The sequence below is a fragment of the Solanum stenotomum genome, chromosome 3, assembly GCF_019186545.1.
Source record: "Solanum stenotomum isolate F172 chromosome 3, ASM1918654v1, whole genome shotgun sequence".
Taxonomy (NCBI): domain Eukaryota; kingdom Viridiplantae; phylum Streptophyta; class Magnoliopsida; order Solanales; family Solanaceae; genus Solanum; species Solanum stenotomum.
In genome coordinates this window covers 48,291,219-48,311,062 of record NC_064284.1, presented here as the reverse complement: position 1 = coordinate 48,311,062, position 19,844 = coordinate 48,291,219, and positions in this window count along the sequence as shown.

Sequence of the window (19,844 nt, the reverse complement as noted above, 5' to 3'; positions counted from 1 at the left end):
CATGTTTCAATGGTTTTTATGCATAGTAACCATACTTAGTATGTGTGTTGTACTAACCCATATTTTCACCCTTTTCCCCAAACATTTAGGCTCAGGCCATTGAGGATTCAAGCTTACTTCTCAAGACACTTGGAGTTGCTTCCCCAAGTTGGTGATTCCTCAAGTCCGAGGATAAGACCATATGATCTAGCTTCTATGTTTAGTTATTTGCTTATGTTGAAAGGTATTGTTGTACTTTCGTATTTCAAGACTTCTTAATGATGTAAGAGGACTAAGTCCCATTTTTGATATTTCTTTGTCCAGATGGTACATTGTGACGAAGTTAGATTCTATTTTTCGTATATGAAGTGAAGTTGAACTTAGAAAGTAAATTTTTTAAATTTTCCATGTTTTTATTCTACGATACATGTTCTAACGAATGCTAAGGGCTTGTATAAGACCTCTTCGCGGTCAAAGACGCTAGTAACGTCTAAGGGGTGCTCTCGGGTCGTTATAAGCTTGGTATCAGAGCATAAGGTTGAGAATAATGTAGGATTCATGTCACAAGATACCACATCGAGTAGAGTCTTGTTCATGGGTGTGAAGCGTACCACACTTATGAATGAGAGCCTACGAGATGCTTAGGAACTTTCACTGTTTTGTTATTCCATAGTCGTGCCTAAGAGTCTTAACTCTATTTAGTCCTTTTCTTCTAATCCTTCTCTTGTGCTTATAGGCAATGAATACAAGAAGGAACAATGCAAGGAGGGTCGGTGAGGAAAATGTGAATGAGGCGGTTCCCCCTCAAAACCCTCAAGTTCTTATTGAAGAAGGGGCAATGTCTAATGTCTAGATATGGTCGCTTATTCATAATTTGCCTCAAGTGTGAATCCCCCTACTTTCTTTTGCACCATAGTGGAAGAAAATCCACAAGGATTCATTCATGAAGTGTTTAAGGTTCTAAAGGCTATGGGTGTGTCATCTCAAGAAAAGGCTGAGTTAGCTACCTATCAACTCAAACATGTGGCACAAGTGTGGTATGAACAATGGAAGGAGGGGAGACCTATTAGAGAGGGTCTGATAAGTTGGGCTACATTCAAGGCGGCTTTTCTTGATAGGTCTTTCCCTTGGAACTAAGGGAGAGGAAAATGCAAGAATTCATCAACCTCCGCCAAGGGGGTATGAGTGTGAAGGAGTATGGCCTCAAGTTCACTCAATTGTCCAATCATGCTCCTACTTTGGTGTCGGACTCTAGAACTACAATGACCAAATTAGTTATGGGGGTATCCGATCTGGTGGTGAATGAATGTAGGTCGGCTATGCTAATCCCAAACATGGACAATTCTTATCTTATGGTTCATGCCAACAAATTGAGGATCAAAACCTTAAGCAAGTTAGTAGAGAATTTAAGCGGTCAAGGGTCGATGATGGAAATACTTCTAAGGTTAGGTTTGATAACCAAGATAAGCCAAAGTTCAAAAAGAGGTTTTCCAACGAATGTCCTCCTAACACTCCAAGGGTCAACAAAGGTAAAGTGTCTACCCCCAAGCCTCAAGAAGCAAGAGGTAGTGTTCCTTATGTTGAGAAGTTTATTTGTACAAAGTATGGTCGAAAACATGAAGGCAGGTGCCTAGTTTGCACGGGTAATTGCTACGGTTGTGGTAAGAGTGGCCACATGAGGAGGGACTAGCCTAACCTAAAGGCTCAAGGAACGGAAAATTCTCAAGCACAAGCAAGTTGCCCGAATCCTGATGCTCCTAAGAAGAAGCGTTTCTATGCTCTCCAATCCTGAGGTGATCAAGAGAGCTCTCCGGAGGTTATGATAGGTATGTTACAAGTATTTTCAATTAATGTTTATGCATTATTGGATCTTGGTGCCACTTTGTCTTTTGTAACCCCTTTAGTGGCTTTAAAGTTTGATATGTTTCTCGATGTCTTAGATAAACCCTTTTTGGTTTTTACCCCGGTAGGTGATTTCGTAGATGCTAAAAGAGTTTATAGGGGTTATCCCATATCATTGCCCAATAGAATCAGTTTAGTTGATTTGGTGGAACTTGATATGTTAGACTTCAATGTTAGATTAGGGATGGATTGGCTTCATGCCTGTTTTGCGTCCATAGATTGTAGGACCCGAATTGTGAAGTTTCAATTTCCTAAATAACCAATTTTAGAATGGAAGGGAGGAAATTCCGTTCCTAGGGGAAGGATCATTTCATGTCTAGAAGTTTGTAAGTTGATTTCTATGGGTTGTCTCTATCATATTGTGAGGGTCAAGGATCTTGAGTCCAAGATTCCTCCTTTGGAGTCGGTCCCCATAGTGAAGGATTTTCTAGAAGTCTTTCCCGATGACTTACCCAGAATACTCTCGAACAGGAAATAGATTTCGGCATAGATTTATTGCCGGATACATAACTCATTTCAATCCCTCCTTACCGGATGGCCTCGGTGGAGTTGAAGGAATTAAAAGCTCAACTCAAAGATTTGTAGGATAAGGGTTTCATCCAACCTAGTATATCTCTTTGGGGTGCACCGGTGTTATTTGTGAAGAAGAAGGATGGATCTCTTCGTATGTGAAATGAACCAAAAGGTTCTTAAAAATGTGCTTCGGAAGTTACCGGAAACTTGTTTAGCTATATCAAAAAAAATCTGTTTCGTTTTTCGAAAATCCGACTTCATATTCTTGTTTAGGGGTCAAATTGAGTGGTAAATGAGTCTAACCCAAATTTTAGAACAACCGTATCAAAATCCGAAATTTCCAAGTGAAGCCTTTTTCGAGAGTCTACTTTGGAGGGTCATTTCTCCTAGCACACAAATAATTGGGTGGCCCATAACATATCCATGGAAATCCCTTTGAGTTAGCTACCTAACGCACTTCGTTTCACCTCATTCGGAGTTCGGACGAAGAAGTTATGCCCATTTTCGTAAAATCTGTCCGGCAGGAAATGCAATTTCCAGTGAGCGTTTTTACTGTTCACCCGCCTCATTTTTTTTTCTAAGTGCTGGACCATTTTTCCAAAGGGCATATGTTATTTCCTATATACCATTAGTTCAATTCCGATCTCTAAAACATTTCCCAAAACACCTCTCCCATACTTAGACACATTTTCTCTCAAGTTCTCTCAAGAACCCTAATCCAAAACCTTCCTCAAGATTGAAGAGACTCTTGCGCCAAGTTCCAAGCTTCCATTGAAGACACTCTCAAGACCTTCATAAGAACTCAAGGTATGTGGTGTTGAACTCATGGGTCCTTCCACCCATAGTGCCTAGACTCTATTCTACTCACTAATTCATGGTTTAAGTTAAGATTCATAAATTAGTCTTGTTCTTTGTAATAATTTCCTGCACATTGAATTTTAAACATGAAAAGTGATTGTTTTGAGCATGTTGTGACTCTAGAACTTGAATCTAAATTTGGAATGGATGTGGAGATTTTCATGTGGTATTGTGGGTGTTAAAAGGTGTTGTTGTAGGTTGTTCACTGGTTTGGCTGCATAATTACTACCCTATTTTCCATGCTCTTTGATTCCATTACATGCCTTCAAGGTGTTTGACAAAATGTCCAACTATGGAGAATTGATGAATCGATGCTTTAAAGCTTGAGTTATGAGATGTATGGCAATCCAGAGATGTGTTGATGACAAACTAAGCTTGTGTATATGTTCATTCCATACGTGAGATTGCATTAGAGCCTAATGGGAATTTCCTATATAAAGTGTTGCATGACCATGCCCGGTCCGGGGGAAAAGAACCGGACAACCATGTGAGAGGTTTATATCTCACCACCTAGGATGCTTGGGGTGTGACCAACATCAACCATGTGAGAGGTTTATATCTCACCACCTAGGATGCTTGGGGTGTGACCAACATCAACCATGTGAGAGGTTTATATCTCACCACCTAGGATGCTTGGGGTGTGACCAACAACAACCATGTGAGAGGTTTATATCTCACCACCTAGGATGCTTGGGGTGTGACCAACATCAACCATGTGAGAGGTTTATATCTCACCACCTAGGATGCTTGGGGTGTGACCAACATCAACCATGTGAGAGGTTTATATCTCACCACCTAGGATGCTTGGGGTGTGACCAACATCAACCATGTGAGGGGTTTATACCTTGCCACCAGGGTGTCCGGGTGTGAACGGCATCCCCCATCCTAAGTTGGGGTTATAGATTGGTTGGATCATGCATACACATATGATATCTACTATTAGTATAGATTTACTTAAACATGTTTTGACTTCACTTTGATCATGCATCCTCATATTGTTATTCATAATGCCTATGAAACTATTTCTTGTATTTCGATTGTGTCCTTGTCTATTGTTGTGTTGCACCCCGCATACTTAGTACATTCCAAGTACTAACGCATATTTTGCCTACATGATGTCACCATGTAGGGACCGGAGCTACTCTTGATCCTTCTCTCCATTCACGTGGCTAGTACGGTGCTTATCCGAGCTTGTTGGTGAGTCCTCAATGATTCGAAGGCTATGTTATGTTTCCTACTCCTATGTTTTGAGACTTTAGCTTGCACTTGTATTCTGACTATGAGGGGAGCCGGTAGTATGTCATGGCCCCCGTCCTATCTATGTATGTAGAGGTGTGCGTTGGACAAGTATTTTGTAAATGAGCTTGACTCTTGTTCTATGATGTCATTTTGAAATGGTTTGCCCTTAGTCCCTATTTCCCGCTAATTAATGTTGATTGTACTTCCGCGACCGATGAAGTGTGATGACAAGTTTGAGAGGCTTGTTTGGGGTTCCTTCAGGTTCCTCATTCGCCATGTCACGTCTACACCCTAGGATTGGGTCGTGACAGTATGTGTATTGATTACCGACAATTAAATAAGGTGACCATTAAGGACAAGTATACATTCCCTAGGATTGATGACTTATTTGATCAACTTCAAGGAGCGAGTTACTTTTCAAAAATTGATATGAGGTCGGGTTATCACCAACTTAGGGTGAGAGGTGTTGATGTTCCGAAAATAGTCTTCCGAACAAGATATGGTCATTTTGAGTTCTTAGTGATGTCCTTTGGTCTTACAAATGCCCCGGCGGCTTTCATGGACCTTATGAATCATATGTTTAGAAATTTTCTAAACTCATTTGTTATTGTCTTTATTTATGACATCTTGATATACTCTAAAAGTAAGGATGATCACATGAACCATTTGAGGATAGTATTGCAAATCCTCAAAGATCATCAACTCTATGCTAAGTTTAGCAAGTGCGAGTTTTGGCTAAGATCGGTTGCTTTCCTTGCTCACATTGTTTCTAGTGAGGGTATAGAGGTTCATCCAAAGAAAATAGATGCGGTCAAAAGTTGGCCTAGACCTTTGAGTCATTCCAACATTCGAAGCTTTTTGGGTTTGGCCGGTTACAACCGGAGGTTTGTTGAGGGACTTTCATCTATTGCATCTCCATTAACGGCCTTAACTAAAAAGAAGTCCAAGTTTGAATGGTCGGAATCTTGTAAAAAGAGCTTCCAATTGTTGAAAGATAAGCTCACCTTTGCTCTGGTTTTGACCATACCGGAGGGCACCAAAGGGTTTGTAGTATATTATGAAGCTTCCCGAGTGGGTTTGGGTTGTGTCCTCATGCAGCATGGTAAAGTTATAGCTTATGCCTCGAGAAAACTAAAGGTGCGTGAGAAGAATTATCTAACTCATGACCTGGAGCTAGCGGTCGTAGTCTTTACTTTAAAGATTTGGAGACACTATCTCGATGGGGTACATGTGGATGTGTTTACCGACCACTAGAGTCTTCAATATGTTTTTAGCCAAAAAGAATTGAATCTCTGACAAAGAAGGTGGTTGGAACTCTTAAAAGACTATGTTATGAGTGTCCTTTACCACCGAAAAAGGCAAATGTGGTTGCGGATGCTTTGAGTCGTGTATCTATGGGTAGTATGTCACACGTGGAAGAAGAGAGATAGGAGTTAGCCCATGATGTACATAGGCTAGCCCGATTGGGTTTCCGTTTTGAAGATTCCCCAAAATGAGGTTTGATGATCCGTCATAATTCCGAGTTATCGGTTGTTGTTGACGTGAAGTCTAAGCAACATTTTAACCCCATTTTGATGGAACTAAAAGAGTCGGTTCACAACAAAGCAATAGAAACTTTCTCTTAAGGAGAAGATGGGGTGCTTAGGCACCAAGGGAGGTTATGTGTGTCGGATGTGGATGGCCTAAGAGAGACAATCTTAGAGGAGGCCTATGGGTCCCGATACTCTATCCATCCGGGAGCCACCAAAATGTATCATGACTTACGTGAGATTTATTGGTGGAACGGAATGAAAAGAGACATAACAAATTTTGTGGCTAGGTGCTCAAATTGCCAACAAGTCAAAGCTGAGCACCAAGGACTGGAGGGTCTAATACAAGATATTTACACCCCCACTTGAAAGTGCGAAGAGATCAATATGGACTTCGTGGTAGGTTTGCCTCGAACTCGTTGGCAACCTGACTCCATTTGGGTCATTGTTGATAGACTGACTAAATCAGCCCATTTCCTTCCCGTAAAGGTTTCTTATTCGGCGGAAGAATATGCTAAGTTGTACACTAAGGAGATTGTGAAATTGAATGGGGCCCCATTGTCGATTATTTCGGATAGAAGTGCCCAATTTACTTCCCATTTTGGACTCTTTCCAAAGTGGGCTTAGTACTCAAGTGAAACTTAGTACCGCATTTCACCCTCAAACGGATGGTCAAGCAGAATGCACCGTCCAAACCCTAGAGAACATGTTGGGAGCGTGTGTCATTGACTTCAAAGGTAATTGGGATGAGCACCAACCTTTGATAGAATTTTCCTTCAACAATCGATACCACTCAGGTACTGCTATAGCACACTTTGAAGCACTTTACGGTAGAAGGTGTCGATCTTCGGTTGGGTGGTTTGAAGTAGGTGAATTTGCTCTTCTTGGTCCCGAGGTAGTCTATGAGGCTACGAAAAAAGTTTGACTTATAAGGGATAGGTTGAAAACGGCTCATAGTCGGTAAAAGTCTTATGCCGATAATAGAAAGAGGGATCTTGAATTTGAAGTAGGTGATTAGGTATCCTTGAAGATCTCACCCATGAAAGGGGGGGTGATGATGTTTGGTAAGAAGGGGAAGCTTAGCCCCAGGTATGTTGGCTCTTATGAGATCTTGAAGCATGTCGCAAAGGTCGCTTAGGATTTGAAAATGCTCGTCGAATTGGCCCCGGTTCACCCGGTATTCCATATTTCTATGTTAAATAAGTGTATAGGTGACCCGGCTTCCATTCTCCCTCTAGAAGGTTTAGGGGTAAATGAGAACCTTTCTTATGAAGATGTTTCGGTCGAAATCGTAGATCGTCAAGTTAAGAAGTTGAGAGATAAATAGGTGGCCTCTGTAAAAGTCCTATGGAGAAACCACGTAGTTGAGGGTGCAACATGGGAGGATGAGGCCGACATGAAGTCCCGCTACCCTCATCGTTTTCCTCCTACTCCTAGCCAAAGTTGAGGTTAGTAGTCTCTCTTAATTAGGTATAAATTGAAAATCATGTGTGTTGATGATTATGACATGATTTCCTAGTATGTGCATATTTTTGTGAAAATTCGTGCTTAAGTTGTATTTTTAGTTTTCATGAATTTAGTTTCTCATGGTTGAAATTGCACCCATAGATGTTGTGTGATGTTGTCTCCATGAGAGCTATAATGAGCATACTTGATGTTGTCTTGTTAAAGAAATATCTTGTTGATTGTTTAATATATAAGTTGATGCTCATTGAATATGGAAAAGGTAGTTCCTCCTATACTTATGTGAAGTAAAGATGTTTGAGCATAGTGATGTTGCGGATTAAATACATATATGATATGATGATATGATGTTGTTGATGTGCCTGGTTGTTGTGCTGCTAGTTTGCGTCATTGTCTCCCTAGAAAGAAGTCCAAGTGAAATTCGGGGATGAATGTTCCTAAGAGGGGGATATTGTAACACCCCGGAAATTCTATGACTTAAGTTAAAGCCTCACCATGTGAATAATGACTTAAAAATAGTTAAAATGATGTTTCTAAACATAAATTAATGCAATTGACTTTGTTTGGAAGAGTAAAAGTCTAAACACCAAGAAACGACCACGACGTCCGGAAACTAGAGAAGAATGTGTTTTAGTGTGTCCTTATGTTTTAGGCAGGTTTGGGAGTGTCGTATGATGGTATAATCTTGTAAAAAGGTTTAAATTAGGTAAATATATATTTATAGGGTCGAAATTTTAGAATACGATTCCCCGGTGCTACCAAAAGGGGCCCCGAGGAGGACCTCAACCTTGGCCAAGCAAGTTGCACTTGGTGGGAATAATTCCGCGTCGCAAAATTGTTGCGCGATGAAAATGCAGAAATTTAGAAATTGATTTTTACTTCATTAAAGAGTGAAACTAAGTGAGGGGTATTTAGGGTACTTTAGGGGACGTGTATATAATGATTTTTAGGTCAATTTACCTCACTTTTATCACTCAAACACAAAACCCCAAAGATCTAAACCTAAAGTTCCTCCTTCTCTCTGCTCTCTCTCTCTTCTCAAGAACTCCATTGAAAAAGATTGGAGCTTTAAGAAGAATACCAACTCTCTAAGGTTTCAACTCGGATTTTCGTGGTTAATTCGTCAATAAGGTATGGTTGCTTATCCCTCAAGGGATTCCTTTCCCCAAGAGTCCCCTTCAAGATGAATTTCAAAATCTCCAATTTCTAGGTTTCAATCCAAAAACGTGGGTCTTCTTTCTAAAGTGAAATTGATGTTATAAACTGACTTTTATTGATGTCATATGCACAATTATGGATAAATTTATGTTGTATTGGTGGTTTCTTCAAGAATTCCCCATGAAACCCATGTTTCTCCTTCTTTTCCTAATTCTAACCCTAGTTTGTTTTGGGTATTGATTGAAGGATATGAATTGAATGTGATGTTATGTATCATATTTGTATGATGATTCAACCCCATGTTATGTATAATTTCTATGAAATTAGGGTTGAGTCTATGAATGAAGCCTTGAAGGCTATGAAGCGAATATGTCAATTGCTTATATTGATGTTGATTATGTTATTACTTCATGAATTACCTAGTATTATGTATTGGTTATGAATTAATTCGTAATTGAATTATCGATGTCCCAAGAAGGTATGAAGGTTGGTTCTTCTTTGAACTCAAGTATGAAAGATGAATTGCTTATATTGTTATGATGTTATACCTAATGTGTTGTTGTGGTGTTAATGAATTAGTTTCCTCATCCTTAACCCTCTACACTTGAATTAGCTATGAAGTATGTATGTATGTTATGGTATGATTGCTATATGATTGAAAGGTAGTCCTCATGATTATAGTGTAACGAAAGTGAAAAGTTTACTCACTTGCTAAGTATTCCTTAAGTGAAAGGATTGTTACACACTGATGAACACATATGAGCTATTATGGTATGATTTCTACATAAGAGTCTAGTAAAGGCTAATATGAAGTTATGTGATGACTAAATATGATTGCAAAAGGGAATTTGATTCTTAGCACCAAAAGGGCATGTAAATGAGATGGGGGTCTCACGTTTAGTAAGTCCGGCTCCCCACATGGGTTTCCTCACGTTTAGCAACTCCGAATTACCCACGGTATGTGTTGTCTCATGAGATGGAAACCCCCACATTTAGTAAGTTAGGGTTTATAGAAGCAATCTCCTTGACCCTTAACTATGGGCCCACATAGGACTCTATCTTAGTGGATCCACCTAGATAGCTATGTAGGAATGGTTATACCTTAAGCAAGTCTTAACCCTCTCTTTTCGGTGTAGGAGTAGAATACCAGATTCCATGTAGCTCTCATGGTTTATGTCGGTTATTGCAATATTTCCCTAATGTAAAAGTAAATGAACGCATGAAAGGTGTGAACTCTTACTAGGGCTTTCTTAAGGGACTTCTACATAGTGTAAGGGAGGGTATGGGACTTCTCTTGAACATTGCACTTGTGGGATCCTAAGAGATGGTTGTAGTAGTGTTCTCTTATGATTATGCTGATTATGACTTATGTATTTTGAAGCTATGTTATGTTTCATCATTATGAATATGGTAAGTTATGATGAGATATGATCTTATGAATGTATGCATGAAGTAGGTTGCTTAATGTGATACTTGGCGTTGTGTAGGGTTATGGGGTTCTATTCTTTGCATTGCACTAGTATTGCTTGGGTTTCTACATGTCGGGATGATCTTATGTTGGTTTGGATTATGATGCTTACTTTGTGTGCTTATTGGATTTACTTGGTAAGAAGCTTGTTTTGACTAAATGTCCTTTTATGCATGTTTCAATGGTTTTTATGCATAGTAACCATACTTACAATGTGTGTTGTGCTAACCCATATTTTCTCCGTTTTCTCCAAATATTTAGGCTCGGGCCATTGAGGATTCAAGCTTACTTCTCAAGACACTTGGAGTTTCTTCCCCAAGTTGGTGAGTCCTCAAGTCCGAGGACAATACCCTATGATCTAACTTCTATGTTTAGTTCTTTGCTTATATATGTTGAATGACATTATTGTACTTTCCTATTTCAAGACTTCTCATTGATGTTAGGGCTAAGTCCCATTTTCGATATTTCTATGTCTAGATGGTACATTGTGACGAAGTTAGATTCGATTTTTCGTATATGAAGTGTAGTTGAACTTCCAAAGTAAAAGTTTTAAATTTTCCATGATTTTATTCTATGATACATGTTATGACGAATGTTAAGGGCTTGTATAAGACCTCTTCGAGTTCGAATACGCTGGTAACGACTAGAGGGTGCTCTCGGGTCGTTACAAACTTCGTATCGTAGCATAAGGTTGAGAATAATGTAGGATTCATGTCACAAGATACCACGTCGAGGAGAGTCTTGTTCATAGGTGTGAAGCGCACCACACTTATGAATGAGAGCCTACGAGATGCTTAGGAACTTTCACTCTTTTGTTGTTCCATAGTCATGCCTAAGAGTCTTAACTCTATTTAGTCATTTTCTTCTAATCCTTCTTTTCTGCTCATTGGCTATGAATACAAGAAGGAACAATGCAAGGAGGGCCGGTGAGGAGAATGTGAATGAGGTTGTTCCCCCTCAAGCTCCTCAAAACCCTCAAGTTCCTATTGAAGAATGGGCTATGTCTAAAGTCATGATAAGGTCGGCTATTCATAATTTCACTCAAGTGTTGGCCACTCAAGTTACTAGGGATTCTAGGGTGCAAGTAAACACCAATGCTAGCACTACCGCTTCTAGGATAAGGGATTTCACGAGGGTGAATCCCCCTACTTTCTTTGGCTCCAAAGTGGAAGAATATCCACAAGGATTCATTGATGAAGTGTTTAAGGTTCTAGAGGCTATGGGTGTGTCATCTCAAGAAAAGGCGGAGTTAGCCACTTATCAACTCAAAGATGTGGCACAAGTGTGGTATGAACAATGGAAAGAGGGGAGACCTATTAGAGAGGGTCCAATAAGTTGGGCTACATTCAAGGAGGCTTATCTTGATAGGTTTTTTCTCTTGGAACTAAGGGAGAGGAAAATGCAAGAATTCATCAACCTCGATCAAGGGGGTATGATTGTGAAGGAGTATGGCCTTAAGTTCACTCAATTGTCCCTACTTTGGTGTCGGACTCTAGAGCTACAATGAACAAATTTGTTATTGGGGTATCTGATCAGGTGGTGAATGAATGTAAGTCGGCTATGCTAATACCAAGCATGGACATTTCTCGTCTTATGGTGCATGCCGAACAAATTGAGGAGCAAAACCTTAAGCAAGTTGGTAGAGAATTGAAGAGGTCAAGGGCCGATGATGGAAATTCTTCTAATGTTAGGTTTTATAACCAAGATAAGCCAAAGTTCAAAAAGAGGTTTTCCAACGAAGGTCCTCCTAATACTCCAAGGGTCAACAAAAGTAAAGTGTCTACCCCCAAGCCTCAAGAAGCAAGAGGTGGTGGTCCTTATGTTGAGAAACCTATTTGTACAAAGTGTAGTCGAAAACATGAAGGCAAGTGCCTAGTTTGCACGGGTAATTTCTATGGTTGTGGTAAGAGCAGCCATATGAGGAGGGACTACCCTATGCTAAGGGCTCAAGGAATGGAAAATTCTCAAGCACAAGCAAGTGGCCCGAATCTCGATGCTCCTAAGAAGAATCATTTATATGCTCTCCAATCCCGAGGTGATCATGAGAGCTCTCCGGATGTTGTGACAGGTATGTTACAAGTATTTTTAATTAATATTTACGCATTATTGGATTCCAGTGCCACTTTGTCTTTTGTAACCTCTTTAGTGGCTATGAAGTTTGATATGTTTCTCAATGTCTTAGATAAATCCTTTTCGGTTTTTACCCCGGTGGGTGATTCCGTAATCGCTAAAAGAGTTTATAGGGGTTGTCCTATATCATTCCCCAATAGAGTAAGTTTAGTTGATTTGGTGGAATTGATATGTTAGACTTTGATGTTATATTGGGGATGGATTGGCTTCATGCTTGTTTTGCGTCCATAGATTGTAGGACCCGAATTGTGAAGTTTCAATTTCCTAATGAACCCATTTTAGAATGGAAAGGAGGAAATTCCATTCCTAGGGGAAGGATCATTTCATGTCTAAAAGTTTGTAAATTGATTTCTAAGGGTTGTCTCTATCATATTGTGAGGGTCAAGGATCTTGAGTCCGAGATTCCTCCTTTGGAGTTGGTCCCCGTAGTGAAGGATTTTCCAAAAGACTTTCCCGATGACTTAACCGAAATTACTCCTGAACGGGAAATAGATTTTGGCATAGTTTTATTGCTGGATACACAACACATTTCAATCCCTCCATACCGGATGGTCCCACGGAGTTGAAGGAATTAAAAGCTCAACTCAAAGATTTGTTGGATAAGGGTTTCATCCAACCTATTATAGCTTCTTGGGGTGCACCAGTGTTATTTGTGAAGAAGAAGGATGGATCTCTTCGTATGTGTATTGATTATCGACAATTAAATAAGGTGACCATTAAGGACAAGTATCCACTCTCTAGGATTGATGATTTATTTGATCAACTTCAAGGAGCGAGTTACTTTTCAAAAATTGATTTGAGGTCGGGTTATCACCAACTTAGGGTGAGAGGTTTTTATATTCCGAAAATAGTCTTCCGAACAAGATATGGTCATTTTGAGTTCTTACTGATGTCCATTGGCCTTATAAATGCCCCGGCGGCTTTCATGGACCTTATGAATCGTGTGTTTAGAAATTTTCTATACTCATTTGTTATTGTCTTTATTGATGACATCTTGATATACTCTAAAAGTGAGGATGATCACATGAATAATTTGAGGATAGTATTGCAAGTCCTCAAAGATCATCAACTATATGCTAAGTTTAGCAAGTGTGAGTTATGTCTAAGATCGGTTGTTTCCATGCTCACATTGTTTCTAGTGAGGGTATAGAAGTTGATCCAAAGAAAACTGATGCGGTCAAAAGTTGGCCTAAACCTTTAAGTCCTCCCGACATTCGAAGCTTTTTGGGTTTGGTCGGTTACAACCGGAGGTTTGTTGAGGGATTTTCATCTAGTGCATCTCCATTAACGGCCTTAACTAAAAAGAAGTCTATGTTCGAATGGTAGGAATCTTGTGAAAAGAGTTTCCAATTGTTGAAAGATAAGCTCACCTCCGCTCTGGTTTTGACCTTACCGGAGGGCACTGAAGGGTTTGTAGTGTATTATGACGCTTCCCGAGTGGGTTTGGGTTGTGTCCTCATGCAGCATGGTAAGGTTATAGCTTATGCCTCGAGACAACTCAAGGTGCATAAGAAGAATTATCCAACTCATGACCATGAACTAGCGGCCATGGTCTTTGATTTAACGATTTGGAGACACTATCTCTATGGGGGTACATGTGGATGTGTTTACCAACCATAAGAGTCTTCAATATGTTTTTAGCCAAAAGGAATTGAATCTCCGACATAGGAGGTGATTGGAACTTTTAAAAGACTATGATATGAGTGTCCTTTACCACCCTAGAAAGGTAAATGTGGTTGCGGATGCTTTGAGTCGTGCATCTATGGGTAGTGTGTCACATGTGGAAGAAGAGACAATGGATTTAGCCCATGATGTACATAGGCTAGCTTGGTTGGGTGTCCGACTTGAAGTTTCCTCAAAATGAGATGTCATGGTCCGTCATAATTCAGAGTTATCGGTTGTTGTTGACGTGAAGTCTAAGCAACATCTTGACCCCATTTTGATGGAACTAAAAGAGTCGGTTCTCAACAAAACAATTGAAACTTTCTCTCAAGGAAAAGATGGGGTGCTTAGGCACCAAGGGAGGTAATGTGTGCCGGATGTTGATGGACTAAGAGAGACAATCTTAGAAGAGGCCCATGGGTCCCGATACTCCATCCATTCGGGAGCTACAAAAATGTATCTTGACTTACGTGAGATTTATTGGTGGAACAGAATGAAAAGAGACATGGCAAATTTTGTGGCTAGGTGCTCAAATTGTCAACAAGTCAAAGTCCAGCACCAAGGACCGGGGGGTCTAACTCAAGATATTGACACCCCCACTTTAAAGTTGGAAGAGATCAATAAGTACTTTGTGGTAGGTTTGCCTCGAACCCGTAGGAAACATGATTCCATTTGGGTCATTGTTGATAGACTGACTAAATCAGCCCATTTCCTTCCCGTCAAGGTTTCTTATTCGGCAGAAGATTATGCTTAGTTGAACATTAAAGAGACCGTGAAATTGAACGGGGCCCCATTGTCGATTATTTCGGATAGAGGTGCCCAATTTACTTTCCATTTTTGGAGGTCTTTCCAAAGTGGGCTTGGTACTCAAGTGAAACTTAGAACAGCATTTCATCCTCAAACGGATGGTCTAGTGGAATGCACCGTCCAAACCCTAGAGGACATGTTGAGAGTGTGTGTCATTGACTTCAAAGGTAATTAGGATGACCACCTACCTTTGATAGAATTTTCCTACAACAATAGCTACCACTCCAGTATTGCTATGGCACCCTTTGAAGCACTTTATGGTAGAAGGTGTCGATCTCCGGTTGGGTGGTTTGAAGTAGGTGAATTTGCTCTTCTTGGTCCCGAGGTATTCTATGAGGCTACGGAAAAAGTTTGACTTATAAGGGATAGGTTGAAAATGACTCATAGTCGGCTAAAGTCTTATGCCGATAATAGAAATAGGGATCTTGAATTTGAAGTAGGTAATTGGGTTTACTTGAAGATCTCACCCATGAAAGGGGTGATGAGGTTTGGTAAGAAGGGGATGCTTAGCCCCCGGTATGTTGGGCCTTATGAGATATCAAAGCGTGTCAAAAAGGTCTCTTATGAGTTGAAATTGCCCATCAAATGGGCTCCGACTGACCCGATATTCCATATTTCTATGTTAAATAAGTGGACAAGTGACCCAGTGTCCATTCTCTCTCTAGAAAGTTTAGGGGTAAATAAGAACCTTTCTTATGAAGAGGCTCCGGTCGAAATCTTAGATCGTCAAGTTAAGAAGTTCAGGAATAAAGAGGTGGCCTCTGTAAAAGTCCTATGGAGAAACCACCTAGTTGAGGGTGCAACATGGAAGGCCGAGGCCGACATGAAGTGCCGCTACCCTCATCTTTTTCCTCCTACTCCTAGCCAAAGCAGAGGTTAGTAGTCTCTCTTAATTAGGTATAAATTGTAAATCATGTGTGTTGATGATTATGACATGATTTCCTTGTATGTGCATATTTTTGTGAAAATTTATGCTAAAGTTGTACTTTTAGTGTTCATGAATTTTGTTTTTCATGGTTAAAATTGCACCCATAGATGTTGTGTGATGTTGACTTCGTGAGAGTTGTAATGAGCATACTTGATGTTGTCTTGCTATAGAAATGTCTTGTGGATTGCTTAATATATATGTTGATGCTCATTGAATATGGAAAATGTAGTTCTTCCTATACTTATGTGAAGTAAAGAGGTTTGAGCATAGTGATGTTGCAGATTAAATTCCTATATGATATGATGATATGATGTTGTTGATGTGCCTGGTTGTTGTGCTGCTAGTTTGAGTCATTGTTTCCCTAGAAAGAAGTCCAAGTGATATTCGGGGACGAATGTTCCTAAGGGGGGGATATTGTAACACCCCGTAAATTCTATGACTTAAGTTAGAGCCTCACCTTGTGACTAATGACTTAAAAATAGTTAAAATGATGTTTCTAAACCTAAATTAATGCAATTGACTTGGTTTGGAAGAGTAAAAGTATAAACGCCAAGAAACGACAACGACGTTCAAAAACTAGAGAAGAATGTGTTCTAGTGTGTCCTTATGTTTTAGGCAGGTTTGGGAGTGTCGTTTGATGGTATAATCTTGTTAAAAGGTTTAAATTAGGTAAATATATGTTTATAGGGTCTAAACGTTCGAATACAATGCCCCAGTACCACCATAAGGGACCCCGAGGAGTACCCCAACCTTCGCCAAGCAAGATGCACTTGGTGGGAATAACTCTGTGTCGCGGACTTTTTGCGCTATGCAAATGCAAAAATTTAGAAATCGATTTTTACTTCATTAAAGAGTCCAACTAAGTGAGGGGTATTTAGGGTACTATATAGGACGTGTATATAATGATTTTTAAAGCAATTTACCTCACTTTTATCACTCAAACACAAAACCCCAAAGATCTAAATCTAAAGTTCCTCCTTCTCTCTACTTTCTCTCTCTCTTCTCAAGAACTCCATTGAAGAAGATTGGAGTTTCAAGAAGAAGACCAACTCTCCAAGGTTTCCACTCGGATTTTTGTGGTTAATTCGTCAATAAGGTATGGTTGCTTATTACTCTTGGGATTCCTTTCCCCAAGAAGCCCCTTCAAGATGAATTTCAAAATCTCCAATTTCTAGGTTTCAATCCAAAAATGTGGGTCTTCTTTCTAAAGTGAAATTGATGTTATAAACTAACTTTTATTGATGTTATATGAACAATTATGGATGAATTTATGTTGTATTGGTGGTTTCTTGAAGAATTCCCAATGAAACCCATGTTTCTCCTTCCTTTCCTAATTCTAACCCTAGTTTGTGTTGGATATTAATTGAAGGCTATGAATTGAATGTGATGTTATGTAATTCATATTTTTATGATGATTCTACCCTATGTTATGTATAATTTCTATTAAATTAGGGTTGAATCTTTGAATGAAGCCTTGAAGGCTATGAAGCGAATTTGTCAATTGCTTATATTGATGTTGATTATGTTATTACTTCATGAATTACCTAGTAGTATGTATTGGTTATGAATTAATTCGTAATTGATTTATCGATGTCCCAAGAAGGTATGAAGGTTGGTTCTTCTTTGAACTCAAGTATGAAAGGTGAATTGTTTATATTGTAATGATGTTATACCTAATGTGTTGTTGTGGTGTTAATGAATTAGTTTACTCATCCTTAACACTCTACACTTGAATTAGCTATAAAGTATGTATGTATGTTATGGTATGATTGCTATATGATTAAAAGGTAGTCCTCATGATTATAGTGTAACGAAAGTGAAAAGTTTACTCACTTGCTAAGTATTCCTTAAGTGTAAGGATTGTTACTCACTTATGAACACATATGAGCTATTATGGTAAGATGTCTACATAAGAGTCTAGTAAAGGCTAATATGAACTTATGTGATGACTAAAGATGATTACAAAAGGGAATTTGATTCTTAACACCGAAAGGGCATGTAAATGATATGGGGGTCTCACGTTTAGTAAGTCCGGCTCCCCACATGGGTTTCCTCACGTTTGGCAACTCCAAATTACCCACGGTATGTGTTGTCTCATGAGATGGAAACCCCCACGTTTAGTAAGTTAGGGTTTATAGAATCAATCTCCTTGACCCTTAACTATGTGACCACATAGGACTCTATCTTAGTGGATCCACCTATATAGCTATGTACGAATGGTTATACCTTAGGCAAGTGTTAACCCTCTCTTTTCGGTGTGGGAGTAGAACACCGGATTCCATGTAGCTCTCATGGTCTATGTCGGTTATTGCAATATTTCCCTAATGTAAAAGTATATGAAGGCATGAAAGGTGTGAACTCTTACTAGGGCTTTCTTAAGGGTCTTCTACATAGTGTAAGGTAGGGCATGGGACTTCTCTTGCACATTGCACTTGTGGGATCCTAAGGGATGGTTGTAGTGGTGTTCTCTTCTGATTATGATGATTATGACTTATGTATGCTTATGCTATGTTATGTATGATCATTATGAATATGGTAAGTTATGATGATATATGATCTTATGAATGCATGCATGAAGTAGGTTGCTTAATGTGATACTTGGCGTTGGATAGGGTTATGGGGTTCTATTCTTTGCATTGCACTGGTATTGCTTGGGTTGTCTACATGTTGGGATGATCTTATGTTGGTTTGGATTATGATGCTTACTTTGTGTGCATATTGGATTTACTTGGTAAAAAACATGTTTTGACTAAATGGCCTTTTATGCATGTCTCAATGGTTTTTATGCATAGTAACCATACTTAGTACGTGTGTTGTACTAACCCATATTTTCTTCCTTTTCCCCAAACATTTAGGTTTGGGCCATTGAGGATTCAAGTTTACTTCTCAAGACACTTAGAGTTGCTTCCCCAAGTTGGTGAGTCCTCAAGTCCAAGGACATAACCCTATGATTTAGCTTCTATGTTTAGTTCTTTACTTCTGTTGTAAGACATTGCTGTACTTTCCTTTTTCAAGACTTCTTATTGATGTAAGGGCTAAGTACCATTTTCGATACTTTTATGTCTAGATTGTACATTGTGACGAAGTTAGATTCTATTTTTCGTATATGAAGTGAAGTTGAACTTCCAAAGTAAAAGTTTTAAATTTTCCGTGATTTTATTCTATGATACAAGTTTTGACGAATGCTAAGGGCTTGTATAAGACCTCTTCGAGGTTGAATACGCCGGTAACGACTAGGGGGTGCTCTCAGGTCGTTACATATTCCTAGAATGACCATGTCCATCGAACCCATCATGAAAGGACTTATCAACATCCACCCTAGACCTCTTTTTCTCCCTAGATCTCTCTACCTTGAATTGTTATTCTTCCATTTGTTCGGAATGAATCATCAGGCGTGAGATATCTATATTATCAACTAGCATTGTCGTACGACACTCTTTGACTACCATGTTGGACACACCCAACAAAAACCTATTCATCTTATCCCTTGGATTTGCCACTATGGATGGAGAATACTTAGACAAAAGAGTGAATTTCAAGGCATACTCCTTAACACTCATGTTACCTTGCTTCAGATTGATGAACTCTTCCATCTTAGACTCCCTCAACTCCCGAGGAAAGAACCTATCAAGAATGGCTAGTTTGAACAATTCCCACACTATTGGGCCCGCTTCTACCGGCCTAGCATTTTTCCATTGCTCATACCATTTTTGGGCAACATCTCTCAATTGATTAGCGGCAAGTTCCTCTTTCTCTCTAGAAATCACCCCCATGATAGAAAGTGTCTTATAAACCTCCTCTATGAACCCATTCGGATCCTATTCCACGTTGGAGCCACTAAACTCCCAAGCATTCATCCTCAAAAACTCTCTTATTCTAAAAGCACCCATCCCCCCTACTGGGTGTACCAGAGCCACCACCTCTCTGTTGGCTTGCGCTGTTAAGGCTTGGGCCAACAATTGCATGGAAGTCCTAAACTCCGCTAGGGTGACATTCCCAATTGAGGGTCATTCAGAACTTGAGGAGGAGCTTGGTTAGGAACTTGTGGAGGAATCTCTTGTTATCCATTATCCTTATCATCCCTCCTAGCATTAGGCCTAGTATTTGCCATAACCTGAAAAACCATAGGGCAAACATTAGAAGAAGGACCTACTAGAGCTAAACTTCTATGGCACGACTACGAGAATGAAGAAATGAGATTTCCTAA